Source organism: Stomoxys calcitrans, chromosome 3, assembly GCF_963082655.1.
Source record: "Stomoxys calcitrans chromosome 3, idStoCalc2.1, whole genome shotgun sequence".
NCBI lineage: Eukaryota > Metazoa > Arthropoda > Insecta > Diptera > Muscidae > Stomoxys > Stomoxys calcitrans.
In genome coordinates this window covers 37,123,261-37,142,267 of record NC_081554.1, presented here as the reverse complement: position 1 = coordinate 37,142,267, position 19,007 = coordinate 37,123,261, and the positions used below count along the sequence as shown (strand labels likewise).

The 19,007-nt window shown below is 40.3% G+C and overlaps 1 protein-coding gene across 5 annotated transcripts in view; it reads left to right on the top strand.

The window, feature by feature from the left end:
• Positions 1 to 19,007, top strand: part of LOC106082288 (zinc finger protein ush) — a 570,300-nt gene that overhangs the window by 225,920 nt on the left and 325,373 nt on the right. Inside the window, exon 1 of one of the 5 annotated variants that reach the window (XM_059366046.1) lies at positions 1,199 to 1,229. The exons of the other annotated variants lie outside the window; for them this stretch is intronic. The gene's annotated coding sequence lies outside the window, so the exon portion shown is untranslated. Of the gene's footprint in view, positions 1 to 1,198; positions 1,230 to 19,007 lie in introns of those variants that run through there. 5 annotated transcript variants of the gene reach the window in all.

Below are 19,007 nucleotides of genomic sequence, written 5' to 3'. Positions count from 1 at the left end.
CCATTTAATACCAAACGAGGTTTCAGACAAGGAGACAGCCTATCGTGTGATCTCTTTAATATCCTGCTGGAGAAGATTATACGAGATTCAGATGTGAATAGATATGGCACAATAATCACAAAAGAACACATGCTACTCGCCTATGCCGACGACATCGATATCATAGGTCGGTCACCGGAAGTAGTAACTGGGGTCTTTGAAAGAATCGAAAGAGATTCAGTGAAAACGGGTCTGGCAGTAAATGGAGATAAGACGAAATGGATGGTCTCCACTCCCAAAAAGCCTTGCACAACCGAGCAGATAAAGAAAATGGAGAAAGTTGGGAACAATAACTTTGAGATAGTCAGGTACTTTATCTACCTCGGCACCGCCGTAACCGAAACGGTTGATACCAATGCTACTTTGGACTAAGTAAGCAGTTTAGAAACAAGGCCACCTCTCGACAGGCGAAAACTACACTTTCCAAGACACTGACTACTACCCGTGCTCTTATATGGTTCTGAAGCATGGGTACTTGTGAAAGCAGATGAGGCAGTGCTTGGAGTATTTGAGAGAAAGATTCTTCGTAAAATATATGGACCAGTTTGCGTTAATGGAGAATATAGGCGACGTATGAACCACGAGCTGTATGACGACGATAGCATAGTTACACGCATCAAAATACAACGGCTGCGTTGGCTAGGACATGTTGTCAGAATAGATGAAGAAGCTCCAGCAAAGAAGTCTTGAAGGCAAACACGGTGGTACACGTAAACCGGGAAGACCAAAAGCCAGATGGAAAGATCAAGTTGTGGGAGACACCTCGAAGCTTGGTGTCAGAGATTTTAGAAAGAGCGCAGAAGATCGAGGCGCTTGGAACGCTATTCTACGTTCGGCTAGTGGAACAAATATTCTGTCATAGCCAATTAAAGTAAAAGTAAGTAAGCTTAAGCCATTTGGGCTGAGCGATGATTAGTCAGTCGTTCTTTTCTCATTCTCTTTTACACACTTTGTCACTTTATAAGCTTTCTTCAAAATTCCTTTATAGTAGCCCAACATTTGTTTGGCTATAACCCTTGGTAAGCTTGCTTTAAATTTACATAATAATCTGATCTAACCTTTAAGAAATTAAGCTATCCCCATTTTTTTTATAAATCTCAATAATTTTGAAAAATAACTTCATCTCAACTATGAAATTTCTTTTGTTTGATTTATTTACAGGTTAGTCGTTGAACATCTCTATCGATAGAGTAAGTATTTGCTTATGAATTAGATTTTAATATTAGATAAGAAAATCTTTAAATCCAATGAAAATTATTGTTCAAAAAGAAAAAACCGCATCAAAGACAACCTTTCACACCTAAAGAAATCAAAACAAAAAATAAAAAAAATTAATTCTTATCGCATCACGAAGAGCTGACTAAAGTTGCCGTCGGTGACTACAGAAAAGAAAAGAAGCGACGGCGGTGATGGCGGCGGTTTCTTGATAAAGTCTGTGGAACAGACAATCAATTCATTCAAGCCACACAAAAACACAACATCGATATTGACCTCAAAATAAAGCCTACATAAGAAATAAAAAATAAAGCAGAGACCTGGCGACTAACTGCCACACTATCATAATAAACAAATTAATAATGAAAATAAAAATTTAAAATCAATGCCCAATAAAGAACAAGAACAGCAACGATAAAGGCCAAAAACAAAAACTAAAGAAATGAGGAGCCATAGCACTCAAGATCCCAAGATCTGATAATGATTAGGAAGAACGTATGTGTGTCCCACTTTAAGCATGTGCATCGATGCCCAAAAAAACGGAAAGCCAGGGAAATTGTAAACCAAGTTGTAATCGTAACCAGTCATATATTGTCTGAACATGCGATTGGTTAATAAATCGTATGTATGAAAGAAGTTTAAATCGATACATTGTAGGGAACGACAATAATACTCTGTTCTTTCTTTCCATTCCATATTGGTTTTAATCTCTCTCTCTTATTACGAGAAACTTTGTTAGGCGCTATGTTACAAGCCCAGCCATATGGCTAAGTTTTAATTGAACAGAAATTGTTCATTCATTCTTCATTTCATGAAGGTAGGTACATAGTTTCACTTTCGTTGAGGTATCAAGTCAAAATATTGAAACATTGCAGATTTATTAGACGGTCTCAAAAAACCAAAAGCTTGTTTTTCTCTTCGTTACCAACACGAGGGGGATGTCTCCTATATATGCAGTGCATCGCGTTGGCATTTAGGAAAGTTAAGGCTTGGAGGGACAAAAGAGGGAGTAGTGTTTATAGATATTCTTCTTAAATTTCTGAGCAATGTTGGTGGGAAAGACATTAACCGGAAGTCAATTCCACATACGAATGGTTCGGTCGAAAAATGCATTTTCTGGGTAATGCATTCGTTCAACTGACCAATCAATTACAAACCGGTGTGAATTCCTGGCAAGTCTTGTATTCCTGGTGAACATCCTAACGTCAGGAATAAGAAGACGGATATCGCCGGAACACATGCCATGAAAGCAACTATAGAGCAGTACAACGCCACCCACATTCCCGCCATGTTCAAGAGAAGCAATAGAATGGGATACCCTACCGTCCCCAATCAAAAGCTCCGCTCTCCGCTGTACCCAATCAAGTAGTTCCAAGGATGACTATGGAGCTCCTACCCATATATTGGGTTGCCCAAAAGGTAATTGCGGATTTTTTAAAAGAAAGTAAATGCATTTTTAATAAAACTTAGAATGAACTTTAATCAAATATATAATTGCCATTTTGTTCGATAACCTTTTGCCATCTTCAAATTGCCAAATTTAGTATTCCACGCTCATAGATGTTCTGGCCTTTATCTGCAAAAAACTGAACCAAGTGCGATTTTATAGCCTCATCATTGCCGAAAGTTTTACCATTTAAGGAGTTCTGCAAAGATCGAAATAAATGGTAGTCTGATGGTGCAAGGTTAGGGCTATTTGGTGGATGCATCAAAAGTTCCCAGCCAAGCTCACTCAGTTTTTGGCGAGTGACCAAAGATGTGTGCGGTCTAGCGTTGTCCTGGTGGAATATGACACCTTTACGATTGACCAATTCTGGTCGCTTCTCCTTGATGACTGTATTCCATTTGTCCAATTGTTGACAGTTAACATCCGAATTAATCGTTTGGTTCCTTAGAAGCAGCTCAAAATATACCACACCCTTCCAATCCCACCAAACAGACAGCATAACCTTCTTTTGGTGGATATCAGCCTTTGAAGTTGTTTGAGCTGGTTCACCATGCTTGGACTATGATCGTTTTCGATTAACGTTGTTGTAAACAATCTATTTTTCATCTCCAGTTATGATTCGTTTTAAAAACGGATCGAATTCATTGCGTTTAAGGTGCATATCACAAGCGTTGATTCGGTTTGTTAAATGAATTTCTTTCAATACATGTGGTACCCAAATATCAAGCTTTTTCACCAGTCCAAGACTTTTTATCTGATAATGAACGGTTGATTTTGGTATATTTAACTTCTCTCCTATCTCACGATCAGTTACATGACGCTCCAATTCGATTAATGCTTTGATTTGGTCATCATCAACTTCATTTGGCCGACCTGAACGTGGCTCATCTTTAAGTGAAAAATCTCCAAAACGGAATTTGCGAAACCAATTTTGACACTGTCTTCCTTTTAAGGCTTTATCACCATACACATCCCGTAACTTTTTAGCAACCTGCTCCGCGTTTTTTCCTTTACGGGAAAAAAAATTTCGCGCACTTTTTTTCTAAAGCAAGCTAAAAGCAACAGCTGATAACTGACAGAAGAAAGAACGCAATTACAGTGTCACAAGCCGTTGAAAAAATTTGTCAACGCCAACTATATGAAAAATCCGCAATTACTTTTTGGACAACCTATATATGAGAGTTATATTCCATCCTCGGCCTGATGTAGGTAGAATAGATATTAGAAAGATCAAAAGAGGTGAAATACTTGTTTCACCTCTTAAGAAATCTTCTTTGGGCACTTCGAAAACGTGTTTCGATCAAAGGACATCACACTGTATCTCCATGCCCAGAACATCGATAGCATCTGACTGCCCATTGTCTATACCATGGACAGATAGTAACGATTGTAGTGGATCAGTGAATCGCTTGTGAGACAAAAAGCAGCACTTCGTCTTCTGTGCGTTAAAGTCTACTCTGTTCATTGAACCCCACTCGGAAATGGATAACAAATCCAAATGACACAGACTACTGTCATCAGCGAATGACAGACTTCGAAACGAGTCTGACCCAATAGATCTTCATTGAAAATAAGAACAAATAAAAGCGTGCTAGGTTCGGCCGGGCCGAATCTTATATAACCTCCACCATGGATCGCATATGTCGAGTTCTTTTTCCCGGTGTCTCTTTTTAGGCAATCAAAGGAAAGGAAAGGATAAAAGAAAATCATTGCTATGCTATTGGAGTTATATAAAGTTATGATCCGATTCGGACCACAATGGAATGAGTGTTGGAGACCATAGTAGAAGTTAGAGGGTAAAATTTCAGCCAAGAATAAGAAGGGGGCTCAAAATAGGGATATCGTTGTTGTTGTGTTGTTGTTGTAGCAGTGTGTTGTACACTGAGGCGGCAGCCCTTGCCGATAAAGAACTCCAGCGGGTCAACCCGGTACGTACTACCGGCTGCCATGGGATTGAGGGATATCGTTCTATAGGGGAGCTGTATTTGGCTATAGATCGATTCAGCCCATATATGACACATATGTTCAAGGTCACAGGCGAAGCCGTTGTACAAAATTTCACCCAAAGCTTATAATAATTGCGTCCTATAAAAGCTCAAGAAGTCAAAATCCCAGATCGGTTTATATGGCAGCTGTATCAGGTTATCGACCGATTTGAACCATACTTTGTACAGTTGTTGAAAGTCATATGCAAAATTTCAGCGAAATCGGATAGGATTTGCACCCTCTAAAGGCTGATGAAGTCAAGACCCATTGCATGCATAATTTTAACCAAATCGGACAAAAATGTTTGCTTCCAAGGGCTCAAGTTGTCAAATCAGGAGATCGGCTTATTTGGGAGCTATATCCATATCTGAACCGATATGACCCAACGACCTACACCAATGAGACGTAAAAGGTTTTTTTTAGCTATTATCTTTTTGGCAACACAGCTCATGCACGTTTCGTGTTTTGTTTCACTGTTAAACATCTTCGGATTGGTTTATAATTTAACCATGAATCGTCGTACAAGCGAACAACGCTTGCAAATTATTAAATTTTATTTTCAAAAGGCGTGCTCTGTTAATTCAGCGACGAAGCTCATGTTTGGCTCAATGTGTACAAAAATAAGCAGATTTGTCGATTTTGGAGTAAATATCAGCCAGAAGCATTGCAAGAGCTACCACTGCATCTAGAAAAAGTCACAGTTGGGTGCGGTTTATGGGCGGGTGTCATCATTGGACCGTACTTCTTCAAAGATGATGTGAATCGTAAGTAAGGTTACATTAGGTTAGGTTTAAGTGGCAGTCTTAGACGTTTTCATCCATTGCGATACCACAGAAACAGAAGAAAGAAGATGCCGCCTTCTAGTTCCTACGGTGGAACCATCCGGATCACTTTAAAAAGCCCAATAACTTGCCTAACCTAAATCTGATAGGTTCTCAAAGAAATGAGAACCTAAAGTGGAACTCCTTCTGACTGCTAGTGGGGGACACACACACAGAAGTTGTTCTATAGTCTGTTCTTCTTCGATGTCCTCACAGATTTTACAAAAGTCGTTGCTGGCAACCTTCGGTCTGTCGGCATGATTTCCGATAAGACAGTGATCTGTCATGACTGACACAATGACTGAGACGTCTGTTCTAGCCAGTGACAGCAAAGCGGTGGAGCTCTTTAAGTCTAGAATAGGCCACATAGTTTTGGAATGCTCACAGTCCCCTCTTTGTGAACATCTATTATTCTTTGTCCTTCGGGCCTGGTCCTAAAAAATTTCTTTACATGTCGCTAGAGGCATACCCACTGATTACAGTATCCCTGGAATGTGTAGGGTAGTTCCTAGTCTAGCAAGCTCGTCCGCTTTACAATTGTCTGGGATAACTTTGTGGTCCTGCACCCACAACAGGTGAATTTTCAACTGTTTAGTCAACAAGTTGAGAGATCTGCGACAGTCGAGGGCGGTTTTTGTGTTCAGAAATACGTTCTCCAGGGAATTCTCCAGACAATGCGAATTATCCAGACAATGCGAATTCTTCAGACAATGCGAATCGTAACGTGACTGAGAATGGTGAGCGCTATCGTGAGATGATATTCATCTCCTTTTTTGGCCGAAATGCAAGAACTTGACTTGCGTGACATGTGATTTCAACAAGAAGGTGTCATATGCCCCACAGCACGCGTAACACTGGACTTATTGAGAGGCGTGTTCGGTGAACATTTTATTTCACGTTCGGGGCGGGTCAATTGGCCGCCTATATCGTGCGATTTAGCGCCTTAAGACTCTTTTTAGTGGAACTATGTTCAAGCTAATGTCTATACAGACAAGCCCGCTTCAATTGACGCATTGGTAGACAACATTGAAAAATTGCAAATTGCAAATTGCAAATTTTGCCCATGAACTTTCCATTAAGGAGCAGGGGCCAACTTCTCACATATCAATGAGTGCAGTCCGATTCAAGTTTAAGCTCAATGATAAGGGGCCTCCTTTTTATAGCCAAGTCCGAACGGCGAGCCGCAGAGCGACACCTCTTTGGAGAGAAGTTTTACATGGCATAGGTACCTCACAAATGTCGCCAGCATTAGGAGGGGAAAACCACCTCTGAAAATTTTTTCTGAAGGTCTCGCCAGGATTCGAACCCAGGCGTTCAGCGTCATAGGCGGACATGCTAACCTCTGCAATACGGTGACCTCCAAATGGAGGAGATACCGACCAAAATGTTGGAAAGAGTATGCCAAAATTGGACTAAGCGGATGGATCATTTGAACCGAAGTCACGGTCAACATTTGCATGAAATAATCCTCAAACATTAAATTCTATGCTCCGTACTATCGATTCAAATAAAGTTTCAGGCATTTTTCTGATTTTCATGTTTTTTTTAACTTTCCTATAGTTCTTAAAAAATCACCCTTTATCTATCTCTAGACCCGATATAATAGATTTATGGCTCATAGATTTCGATTATGCAACACTGAGCTCCTATTTCCAGAACGACTGGTAGAAACGATTTCCAGATTGTCGCACACTCTGTATTTTGTGTAACAGTGTCAGTATGGTGAACTACACCTTGGCAGCTACATCCCACTATGCCATTTCTGCAATTTCGACCATCGCTTTAGCTTCCACATAACAAAAAAAGGGGTTATTAAATTGTGTTCAAACATTGTTTCACCTTGTTTTCCGCCAACAGCATTTTGTTAATACATGACATCCAGCCAAGCATGAAGCAGCGACGACATTAATGGATATCCGTCGGCCGACGTTCAACTCCAAACTTAAAGATAACCACCTCCAGCACAGCACACTCTAAAGTCAAAGAAGTAAAACAAAACAAAAAAAAACATAGAAATAAAAGAAATTTTACGAGTTGATAACTGATGGTCAGCACAAATGTTTCTTGGTTAGTTTTTGTTTTATATGCTTAACCGAAGATAACTAAGCGCCGCTTTCATAAACTGTCTGCACATCCAGCCTGCCTATAGCAGTTCAAATTTGTGTGAATTAATCCACGAGTGTGCATGTATTAAAGTATCTGTGAAATGTAGACGTTGTAAACCACAAAATACCATTACCAGCATGCAGCACAACCATCAACACCACTACCACAGGGACAGGTGAAGATAGTGGTACCAGCCCAACCATATCAGTTGAAATAAAACAGCAGACCATTATAAATGAAATTCTCAACTGTCTCCTCTGGCATGCTTGAAATACCTTGGCGACTGTGGCTGTTGTTATCCCAGAACGTAAGGAACGAATAGAATGTAAAGATTGATTGATATATAAAGTTGGCATCACAGACAGAGGGAACAGAGATTTGTGCAAGTCACTGATACGAATGACTAAAAGGGTTTACTTTAATACACTAGCATACAAAATGAGACCGATTTTGGGAGTATACTTGTAATATTCATTCAAGCTCTACAAATAACCAGTTAATAAGACTAAGGCACTTGCTTTTATATAACAACTCTTTGAATACCTACCACATCAATACATATCTTGTATTGCAAATTTTGCCCATGAACATTCCACTAAGGAACAGGGGCAAACTTCTCACATACCAATGAGTGTAGTCCTATTCAAGTTTAAGCTCAGTGATAAGGGGCCTTCTTTTTATAGCCGAGTCCGAACGGCGCGCCGCAGGGCGACACCTCTTTGGAGAGAAGTTTTACATGGCATAGTACCTCACATATGGTGCCAGCATCAGGAGGGGAAAACCACCGCTGAAAATTTTTTCTTATGGTCTCGCCAGGATTCGAACCCGTCATAGGCGGACATGCTAACCTCTGCGCTACGGTAGCCACCATACATTTCATATTCCACATAGAATTTTTTGAAGTAGTCAGGAAAAAATACTCATCTACGAATTTAATTTCATCAAAAATGATCGAAGTCGCTCCCAATTTGGAATGGATATGTTCTAAATTCCCGAAAAATTGTTTCGACTGGTTTTTTAGAGTTATGGTTTTATGTGTGTTTCAACTTCATCTCTTTTTTTACAATTCCTTAACAGTAATTTATTGAGTGCAATATAGGGTTGCCCAAAAAGTAATTGCGGATTTTTCATCTAGTCGGCGTTGAAAAATTTTTTCACAGCTTGTGACTCTGTAATTGCATTCTTTCTTCTGTCAGTTATCAGCTGTTACTTTTAGCTTGCTTTAGAAAAAAAGTGTAAAAAATGTATATTTGATTAAAGTTCATTCTAAGTTTTATTAAAAATGCATTTACTTTCTTTTAAAAAATCCGCAATTACATTTTGGGCAACCCAATATTTGTAATTTAGTGTAAAGTGATTATTACGCATGCCATAAACTAAGATTTTTATGTAGGTGCAGCCTGATTAGTTGATGCCTCATCTAATGCATTACTCCACGAGGAATGCAACAAGAATTGTTTTGTCATTGGTTAGATAAAGGAGAGTTTTTCAAAGATACTTACTCACCCATTGCGAGACTAGGAACTACCTTACACACTCCTGGAATCTGTGGGTATACCTCTAACGCCATGTAAGCTAAGTTTTCAGGACCAGGCCCGAAGTGCAACGAATGATAGATGGTCACAAAGAGGGGGCTGTGAGGATTTCAAAACTATGTGGCCTCATCTAGACTTGAAGAGGTCTACTGCTTTGGTGTCATTGGATAGAACAGACTTCTCATTCGTCGTGCCCCTCACTGTCTAATCGGAAAACATGCTGACAAACTGAAGGTTGCCAGCAACGACTTTCGCAGAAGCTGTAGGGACATCGAGGAAGAAGAGACTATAGAACACCTTCTGTGTGTGTCCCGCACGAGCAGTGCGGGGTTCCACTTTAGGTTCTCATTTGTTTGAGAACCTATCTGATTTAGCGGATGTGAATATTCGCAAGTTATTGGGCTTTTTAAATTGATCTGGATGGTTCAACCGTAGGAACTAGAAGGCGGCATCTTTCTTCTTCTGTTTCTGTGGTATCACAATGGACGAAAACGTCTAAGTGAGTCTGATGGCAGACTGCCATCTAAGTGAGTCTGATGGCAGATGGCCACCGTAGCGCAGAGATTAGCATGTCCACCTATGACGCTGAACGTCTGGGTTCGAATTCTGGCGAGAACATCAGAAAACATTTTCAGCGGTGGCTTTCCCCTCCTAATGCTGGCAACATTTGTTAGATAATGTGCCATGTAGAACTTCTCTCCGAAGAGGTGTCGCACTGCGGCACGCCGTTCGGACTCGGCTATAAAAAGGAGGCCCCTTATCATTGAACTTAAACTTGAATCGGACTGCACTCATTGATATGTAAGAAGTTTGCCCCTGTTCCTTAGTGGAATGTTCATATGCAAAATTTTCAATTTGATGGCAGACTGCCACTTAAACCTTACCTAACTTAACCTAACCTAACGTACTCACCCATACAAAGAAAGAGATGTAATACCCCAGTGAAGCAAACGTTCAGAATTCGGTCAGAAGTCTGTACGAAAGTCGTAAAAATTTATTCGAATTCTTAACGACAAATAAATGGCGTGGTTGGTCCTCCAGTAAATGGGCTTCTTGGGAATGGGTGATGGTCTCAACGTCTACTCCCTGCCCATTAGGTTGCTTTACCTTTCCTGTCGCTGCAGTTCCTTATGTTTCAATATTAGAATCTTTGCCTATCCTAGTCTACCGAATCTTTGTAAATTCGGTACTGGTTCCATCGTCGGGTCTCTGTTCGTTAGGCTGAATATTGAGTTTCCCGTCCCTGTACTGCATGATGTTTCAATACTAGGATCTTTGCATATCTTAACCTTCCAAATCTTAAGTAAATAGGCTTCTTGGAAATATGTGATGGTTCCATCGTTGGCTCCCTGTTCATAGGGCTGCATTGAGTCTTCTGTCGCTGCGATGCCTGATGTTTCAATTTTAGCGTGTTTACATATCCTAGTTTTCCCGAATCTTGAAGCCGGTGATGCGTCCGTCGTCGGATCTCTGTTCGTTAGGCTGTGTTGGGTCTCGCGCCCCTGCACTGTGTGATGTTTCATTTTTGGGATCTTTGTTAATCCTAGTCTTGCCAATATTGAGAGAGAAGGTTACTGTCTAGCCGTCGGCCCCCTGTATTGAGCGTCCTGCCACTGCCCCGGCTGATGGCTCAATATGAGGATATTTGCCTATCCTAGTCTTCCCAATACTGAAAAAGACGGCCTTGGTCCCGTAGTACGCCATGTCTTTAGTCTTAGCCAAACTTGTCACCGAGACGGAGATCAATGCCAACAACAAGAAGAGTTCCTTCCTCCTTCTCCTCACTTCGGAAGACCTCCCTTTCTCCACGGTCAGCTCCTGGTTTTGCTTATTTAAGACTTTCATCATGCGTTCCGTCGCGTATTTGCCGCCCTCACAAGGTCGAGCTTTGCGTCCCAAGAAGTGTGGATACGAGCGTGTTGACGGTATGAATACATTCCGCTGACGAAAAGTGCAGCGTTAAAATGTCCTCTCTATACTCGCAGCTCATAATTCGTATATGTGGACTCCCTTCAGAGCTCAACGCATGATCGAAAACCCATTCGTTTACCAGATGCTCCATTTGGGATCGATGATCTGGTGGAATCCTACCGGAAGCACTCCCAATATCGATGACTGCATAAGTCATTTCATCTCTGTTGTGCTTCCTTGATGTAACAGATGTTGCAAATCATAACAGAACACTAAATGCAAGATTTCAGCCAAATCGGATGAAATCTGCGGCTTCCAGGGGCTCAAGAAGTCAAATTGGGAGATAGGTTTATATGGGAGCTATATCAGTTTATAGACCGATTTGGACCGTACTCAGCACAGTTATCGAAAGTCCTAACAGAACTCCACGTGGAAAATTTCAGCCAAATCGGACAAAAATTGCGGCTTCCAGAGGCTCAAGAAATCAAATCGGGAGATCGGTTTATATGGCAGCTATATCTAAATCTAAACCGATATGGCCCATCTGCAATCCTCAACGACCAACATAAATATTAAGTATCTGTGCAAAATTTCAAGCGGCTAGTTCTACGCGTTTGACCGCTATCGTGATTTTGACAGACGGACGGACATGGCTAAGCAGACTCAAACGTCCAGGCGATCAAGAATATCTTTCGAGGTTTTACAAAAGGAATGGCAAGATTAGTATACCCCTATCCTATGCAAGTAAAAGTGTGCTTAGTTCGGCCGGGCCGAATCTTATATCCTCCACTACTACTACTTAGCACAGTTGTTGAAAGTCATAACAAAACACCTCATACAAAATGAATCAAAGCTAGAGGACAGAGCGGGCGTGGGTTTCACATTGAGAACCCAAAGACTGAGATATCTTTTCGACCGCTTGATCATACTACGGGCCTGCAGGCGGTGAGCCGGGCGGTCACAGAATGCGTGAGCATGTATGGTGCTATCGAGAGGACTTTGAGCGTGAACATCCTAATGAACAGTAAACTGTCCATCAGGGCAATAACAACCAGGAAGATTAGGTCACGAACATTCTTGCAGTGTAAAAAGGAGATTAACGCCTTCTCGGAGGATGACACAATCCGCATAGTTTGGTTGCCGGGCCATAGTGGAGTAAGGGGTATGAAAGAGCAGACGATTTAACAGTGAATGCCAGAGCACTGCCCTCAATAAACTTGGTTAACCCGATGCCTTTCTGGTCGACGTAGTCCGACTTAAGGGTGTGGGCAAGGAAAGCGCATGTGACACTATGGAACAGCGAAACGGTTGGTAGGACGACGAAAATCCTATGGGGAGATCCGGATCGTGAGAAAGTGAGGCTATTACTGAAAGGAAACAAGGTGGAGTACTGTACAGCTTTCGTTATATCGGAACACATAGGAGATCGAGCTCACTTACGCCAAATAGTTGTGGCAAGTGATAGCATGTGTAGGACATGTGGTGAACATGATGAGATGGTGCAAAGTGGGAGAAAATCGAAAAACTAGTAAAAATATGCTGTGTGAGAACGGGTAGAGATATCTCTTTGAAATTTGAAATGGTTAGTGCTGAGGTGTGTGCAAAATTCCAAGGCTCTAGGTGGTCTTAAGTTGGTCACCTCGGCATTTCGAAAAATGGTTCGGGCTGCCAAAACTTCATTTGTGGTCCGATTTTCAAAATTCTTTTTTTGTTGGATCCGCTTGAGGTCTTAACTTTTTTTTAGGGAATATACGATTTTTAATTTTTATTTGTTGAAATTTTGACCGAGTTTGTCTTCGTATTTTGCAATTTACGAATGCATTTGTCGTTCGATTTTCATTTTTATGCAGGTTGTTGTTGCAGCATTTTGTTGTGCTCTATCCTTCGTCTGCTTGATTCTGTTGAGTGTCAATATCCAGAAACTCTGCGACTAAGATGGGGTGCGTCCAGAAGGATCTGGGTCTGAGTTGAGTGGTTCTGGCTGGGCAGTTAAGCAGGTGACGAGTATCGTGTGGTCCCTTGTCACAATCGGGACATACATCTTGCACGTCGGCATCAATCCATGCTCTGTAGGAGTTGAGGCGGCTACATCTGCCGGAACATAATTGAGCTAGAACTGCTCCGGTTTGGCGTGGGAAGTCAATGGTTTATTGTTAAAAAAAAAGTATTTTCATTGTTTTGTGTTTATTGAAAAAACTTGCTCCAATACATTGATTTTTTTCTTCTTTGCCTTTGAAGAGGACATATTGTAGTTGCTTTCTAAGTGAAATTTGAAATTTGAAATTGAAATGTCAATTTATATGGGTGCTGTATGTACTTAAAAATTGGCAATTTTTTATTAAAAAATTAGAAAAACCCCTTGAGTTCAAGTTTTCCAAAGCCTAGATTCTCCAATTGGGCATATGTTTTTATACTCCACATGTCCACTAAGCCCATGTCAAAAATTGTTTGCACCTATCAGTATTTGTGGCATCCACAGCAAATTAAAAGGCAGATTTTGAAACCATCTTTGCCCGAAAGGTGTATTTTGGGGATTTTTGTAAAATATTTCGGGCAGAGTTTATTTTTGGTTTTTTAAGGATATCTTTTTCAGCAAAATTAAAAAGAAGATTTTTTTTCAATTAGAATTTTCGTTTTCAGAAATATTAAATTTTTCCCTCTTTTAGGAATGAATTTCAGAAGCACAAAGGTCAAATTTTTTTTAAAATTTTTTTTTTCCTTTCTAAGGCTTTCATATTCTAAAATTATCAAATATTTTTTTAAATTTGTTATAAAATTGTGATCATAATTCGTAACATAGTTTTTTTTCGGAAAATTTAAATTGTGAAGCGTATAACTTATAGTAGGAAAGGACAATCTTTGTCATTTTTTTTTTTTATTATTCCGAAAATTTTATAACCTATTCAATGGTGCAATCAGATTTGCAATTTGTAAAGCAATAGTGCCACAATTCCAAAATGCCACAATTCCAAATTTCTTGAGCCGCTAGAAGCCTCAATTTCCATATTATTTGGCTGAAGGGTTTGTGCCAAGGGTTCTATTCTGACTGCCAACATTCGTGCCGAAACGGTCTTTGAACATATATGCAAATGCAAATTTGCCTATGAACATTCCATTCCATCAAGGAACAGGGGCAAACTTTTCACCGAGTTCTATTCTATTCAAGTTTAAGCTCAATGATGAGGGGCCTCCTTTTTGTGGTCGAGACAGAACGGCGTACCGGAGAGTGAGACCTCTCTGGGGAGAAGTTTTTACATGGAATAATTTGTTCTTATGCTTTCGCCACGATACCAACCTAGGCGTTCAGCGTAATAGAACATGCTGATATAGGCCCCTTAAATATCGATGCCCCAGTATGACTTCTGGAGACCAAATAATCTGCAAACAATTCCCGATTTGATTGTTGCAAAATAATTCAAATACAAATTGAATAAAGAAAGGTTAATTTTTAGCGGAGTCCATGTTTTGTGGTTACCCAAGATTCGGCCCATCCGAACTTAGCACTTTTTACTTCAAATTTGAAGTTTGTGTTGCAATTTAAAACAAAATTCAATGTGTCTATTGAATGGATAACATTTCGTTCTATGGACTTTTTGCTATTCGAAGAATAAAAATTTTGTTTCACCATACAAAATATATTTTCATGTCGCCGTAATATTAAAAAATTTTGCCAAATAACAACAAATCACATAACAACTGCCTATTGGTGGTGCATATGACAACGACCACTGCCAACACCATCAACTTCTTCATTTTAATGCCATAACCCATCAGAGGATCGCAATTGGTAAATAACAGTTATTAATTAAGATACAAATTGCCAATAAAGACGTCAACACGAAACGTGAGTACAATTTATTTCAAAACCCGCTCCCCCCACACACACACAGCTCTCATAGTCAACTATTTAGCTTCAGAAAAAACACCGCTAAATCTTAAAGCTAATAACCAATGCAACATGAAATCATAAATGAGATAGGTGTCTTTAGTTTTTGCAATGGCGCCCAACACCGGCTACAGCTGAAACGTTGTTGTCTGTTTTTCTCACTTTCAAAATGTGTTGGACCTTTAAAAGCAATGAGGTATTGGGTGAGGTTCATTGCTTTAGATATACCATTTTGAAGCGAAATACAACAAAAGCCATTCGTTTTAAATTTATTTGGGTAATATGAATTTGTTTTATGACTCTAACAGTTGTCCAAAGCAACCCATGGGGTATTTGTATACCCTCCACCATAGGATGAGGGTATACTAATTTCGTCATTCCGTTTTGTAACACATCGAAATATTGATCTGAGACCCAACACTCTGATCATCATCTTGACATGCCAAGTTGATTTAGCCATGTCCGTCCACCTTCCTATTGAAAACACGCTTACTTTCGAAGTATTAAAGCTAGGCACTAGAACATTGAGGGCACCGTAGGCTAGAACTGGAGGCCACCGTAGCGCAGAGGTTAGCACGTCCGCCGATGACGCTGAACGCCTGGGTTCGAACCCTCATAATCCTGGCAACATTTGTGAGGTACTATGCCATGTAAAACTTCTCTCCAAAGAGGTGTCGCACTGCGGCACGCCGTTCGGACTTGGTTATAAAAAGGAGGCCCCTTATCATTGAGCTTAAACTTGAATCGGACTGCACTCATTGAAATGTGAGAAGTTCGCCCCTGTTCCTTAGTGGAATGTTCATGGGCAAAATTTGCAATTTGCTAGAACATTTACACAAATACTTCTTATTAGTGTAGTTTGGTGGGGATTGTAAATGGGCCATATTGGTCCATGTTTTGATTTCTTGGCTTCTTGAACCTCTAGAGGGCTCAATTCTTATTTGATTTGCCAGAAATTTTATGCAAGGTGTTTTGTTATGACTTCCATCAGCTGTACTAAGTATGGTCCAAATCGGTTTATTACCTGATATAGCTCCCTTATAAACCGATCTGACGATTATATTTCTTAAGCTTCTAAAAACTGCAATTCTTATTCGAATTCTCTGGAATTTTGTAGATGAACTTCAATATACGTGCCTAAAATGGCCAAAATTTGTCCATAACCTGATATCTTACATATAAAAATCAATTTGTGTTTGTTTGTAGGTTTGTTTGTTTGTTTGTTTGTATGTTTGTGTGTTCCTTATAGACTCAGAAACGGCTGAACCTATTTTCCTGAAATTTTCACAGATGGTGCATAATGAGCCCGTGTTGAAAATAGGGTACTACATTTTTTGATATCTGAAGGGGGGCGGTCCCTCCCCCTTACCCTAATTTTCAGAAACGCCAGATCTCGGAGATGGGTTGTGTGCTCTAATATAGTACCCTAAAAATAAAAATTTGGTATCCAAATTTCGGATGGGGTACCTAGGGGGCTGCCCCACCCTAAAACCTACCAAACATAAATTAAGACCAATAACAACAATATGGGACTCAAATGAAAGGTATTTAGGATAAGAAAACATGTCTGATATTGTCGGACCAAGCGCAAGGGTGACCACCCCAAGCCCTAAAACACCCCTAAATAGGACATATTTACCGATCATGGCAATATGGGACTCAAATGAAAGGTATTTGCGAGTAGAATTCGAATCTGATATCCAAATGTGGGACCACGTTTCTGGGGGTCCACCCCTTCCCCAAAACACCCTCCAAACTGGACTTATTTACTGACCATGGGAATATGGGGCTTAAATAAAAGGTATTTGAATGTAGAATACGAATCTGATATCCAAATATGGGACCAATTGTTTGGGTGGCCGTCTCTCACTAAAAACATCCCCCAAAGGGAACAAAATTACGACCATTGCAATATGGGGCTGAAATGAAAGGTCTTTGGGAGTAAAGCACGAATCTGATATCAATATTCGGGAAAAGTGTATGTGGGGCCACCCCACCTCCACAACACCACACAAATAGTAAGTATATGCTGACCAATTCAATATGAGGCTCAAATAAGAGGGTTTTTAGAGTGGAACACGAATCCGATATATATTTTCAAGGCCAACTCACTGAGTGGCCGCCCATACCCCAAAACACCCCCAAGCCGGTCATATTTGCCGACTGTGAAAATATGGAGCTCAAATTAAAGGTATGTGGGAGTAGACCATGTATCTGTTATCAACATTAGGGGCCAACTGTCTAGCGGATGTCCCACCACCATAACAACCCCCAAATAAGACGTATTTGCTCACCAAGACAATTTGGGTCTTAACGGAAGTGAAACTAAATATTCATAGTTTTTAGAGCCAATACCCCAATCCGGACATATTTGCTGACTTTTGCAATAAGGAGTTTGATTTGATAACCAATTTTGAGGGCAATGGCAATATGGGGTAAAAATAAATGATATATAGATATATGAGAATAGAGCACGTTGCTGATATATTTTCCGGGCTTAGTGTTTGGGGGACGACCCCAATCCCCAAAACACCCCTAAATCTGGCATATTTACCGACTATGTCAATGTGGAGCTTAAATGAAATGTATTGGGGGCTAGAGCAAGAATTTATACCCATTTTCTTGGGGTCTACCCCTTTCCCAAAATACCCCACAAACAGCATTTTTTCAGTGACCATCGCAATATGGGGCTCAAATGAAAGGTATTTTAGATTAGAAAACCAATTTGATAACCTATTTTGGAGCCATGTGTTTGGGAGACGCCTCATCCTGTAAACTCCTCTTAAGCCAATGGCAATATAGGGTTTAAATAAATGGTATTTTAGGGACCACCTGGGGGATCAACTCAGTGTCTGGGAGACAACCTCACCCCCGAAAACACCCCTAAATCAGATATGAGAATATCGGGCTGAAATAAAGTATTTTATCCAAACTTATATCCAAACTTCATTCATATATATATATGAATATATCCAAACTTAAATTCGTAGACCAACAAAGATCATATGGGATTCAGATAAAGGCACTTATATTCTTAAACTGTTAGTCAAGCGATATACTATTTTCGTAGCATGGTATTTCACTAAAAGCTCTTTAATTGTCGAAAATAAGTATTCCAAGAAAAATTTTGTTCCATATAAAGTGAAAGAAGGCGCAGCGGTATAGTAGCACCATAAAAACCGATCTCTCGATTTTACTTCATGAGTCACCATAGGGCGCAATTCTTATCCGATTTGGCTAAGTTTGTGTGGTTTGAATCAGTTCATAACCTGATATAGCTCCAATGGCATCGCAATTCTTTTTCATTATCATTTGTCAGCCAACAAAGAGACACCGGACAAAGAACTTGAGAAATGCGATCCATGGTGGAGGTCATATAAGATTCGGACTGGACGAACTAAGCACATTTTTACTTATTTTAAGCTTTAGGCTCTGCAGTTGTCAGACCTATAATGCTATCTGGTATTGTGGTCTGGTGGACGGTGCTTCAAATGTCCTCCTACTATTCAATAGTCAACTGGATCCAATGAATGGCTTGTTTGTGCATCACAGCCGCACTAAAGACGACACAATCTGATACACTTTTAATGCTAGATCAAATGCCTCTGGATATTGTGGCTAGACAATTTGCTACGACCACCGACCGTGAGGCTAAGGGAGCTTTCTCTTTGGTCATGTGGCGGCTACGGAAACTGTGTTATCCTTGATACAATATCCGATGTTCCAGTTAGTGTAGATTACCCCTTACCTGAGCTGCTTTTTGATAAAATGTACTGTACCACTTTTCCTGATAGAACCGATATCCCTGGTAACAGAAGGTACATAGACTTCGATACGTATGGTTCCAAACTAAACGACCAGATGGGCTTTGGGGTGTACTCTAAGGATCTAGAACTGGTCATTTCGAAAAGGTTACACGACCACTGCAGTGTGTATTAAGCGGAGATCCTTGCAATTTATGAAGTCGTAGAATGACTAAGATATAATGTCACAACGACGATTGGCATAAATATCTTCTCAGACAACCCTGGAGAACGTATTTTTGAACACAAAAACCGCTT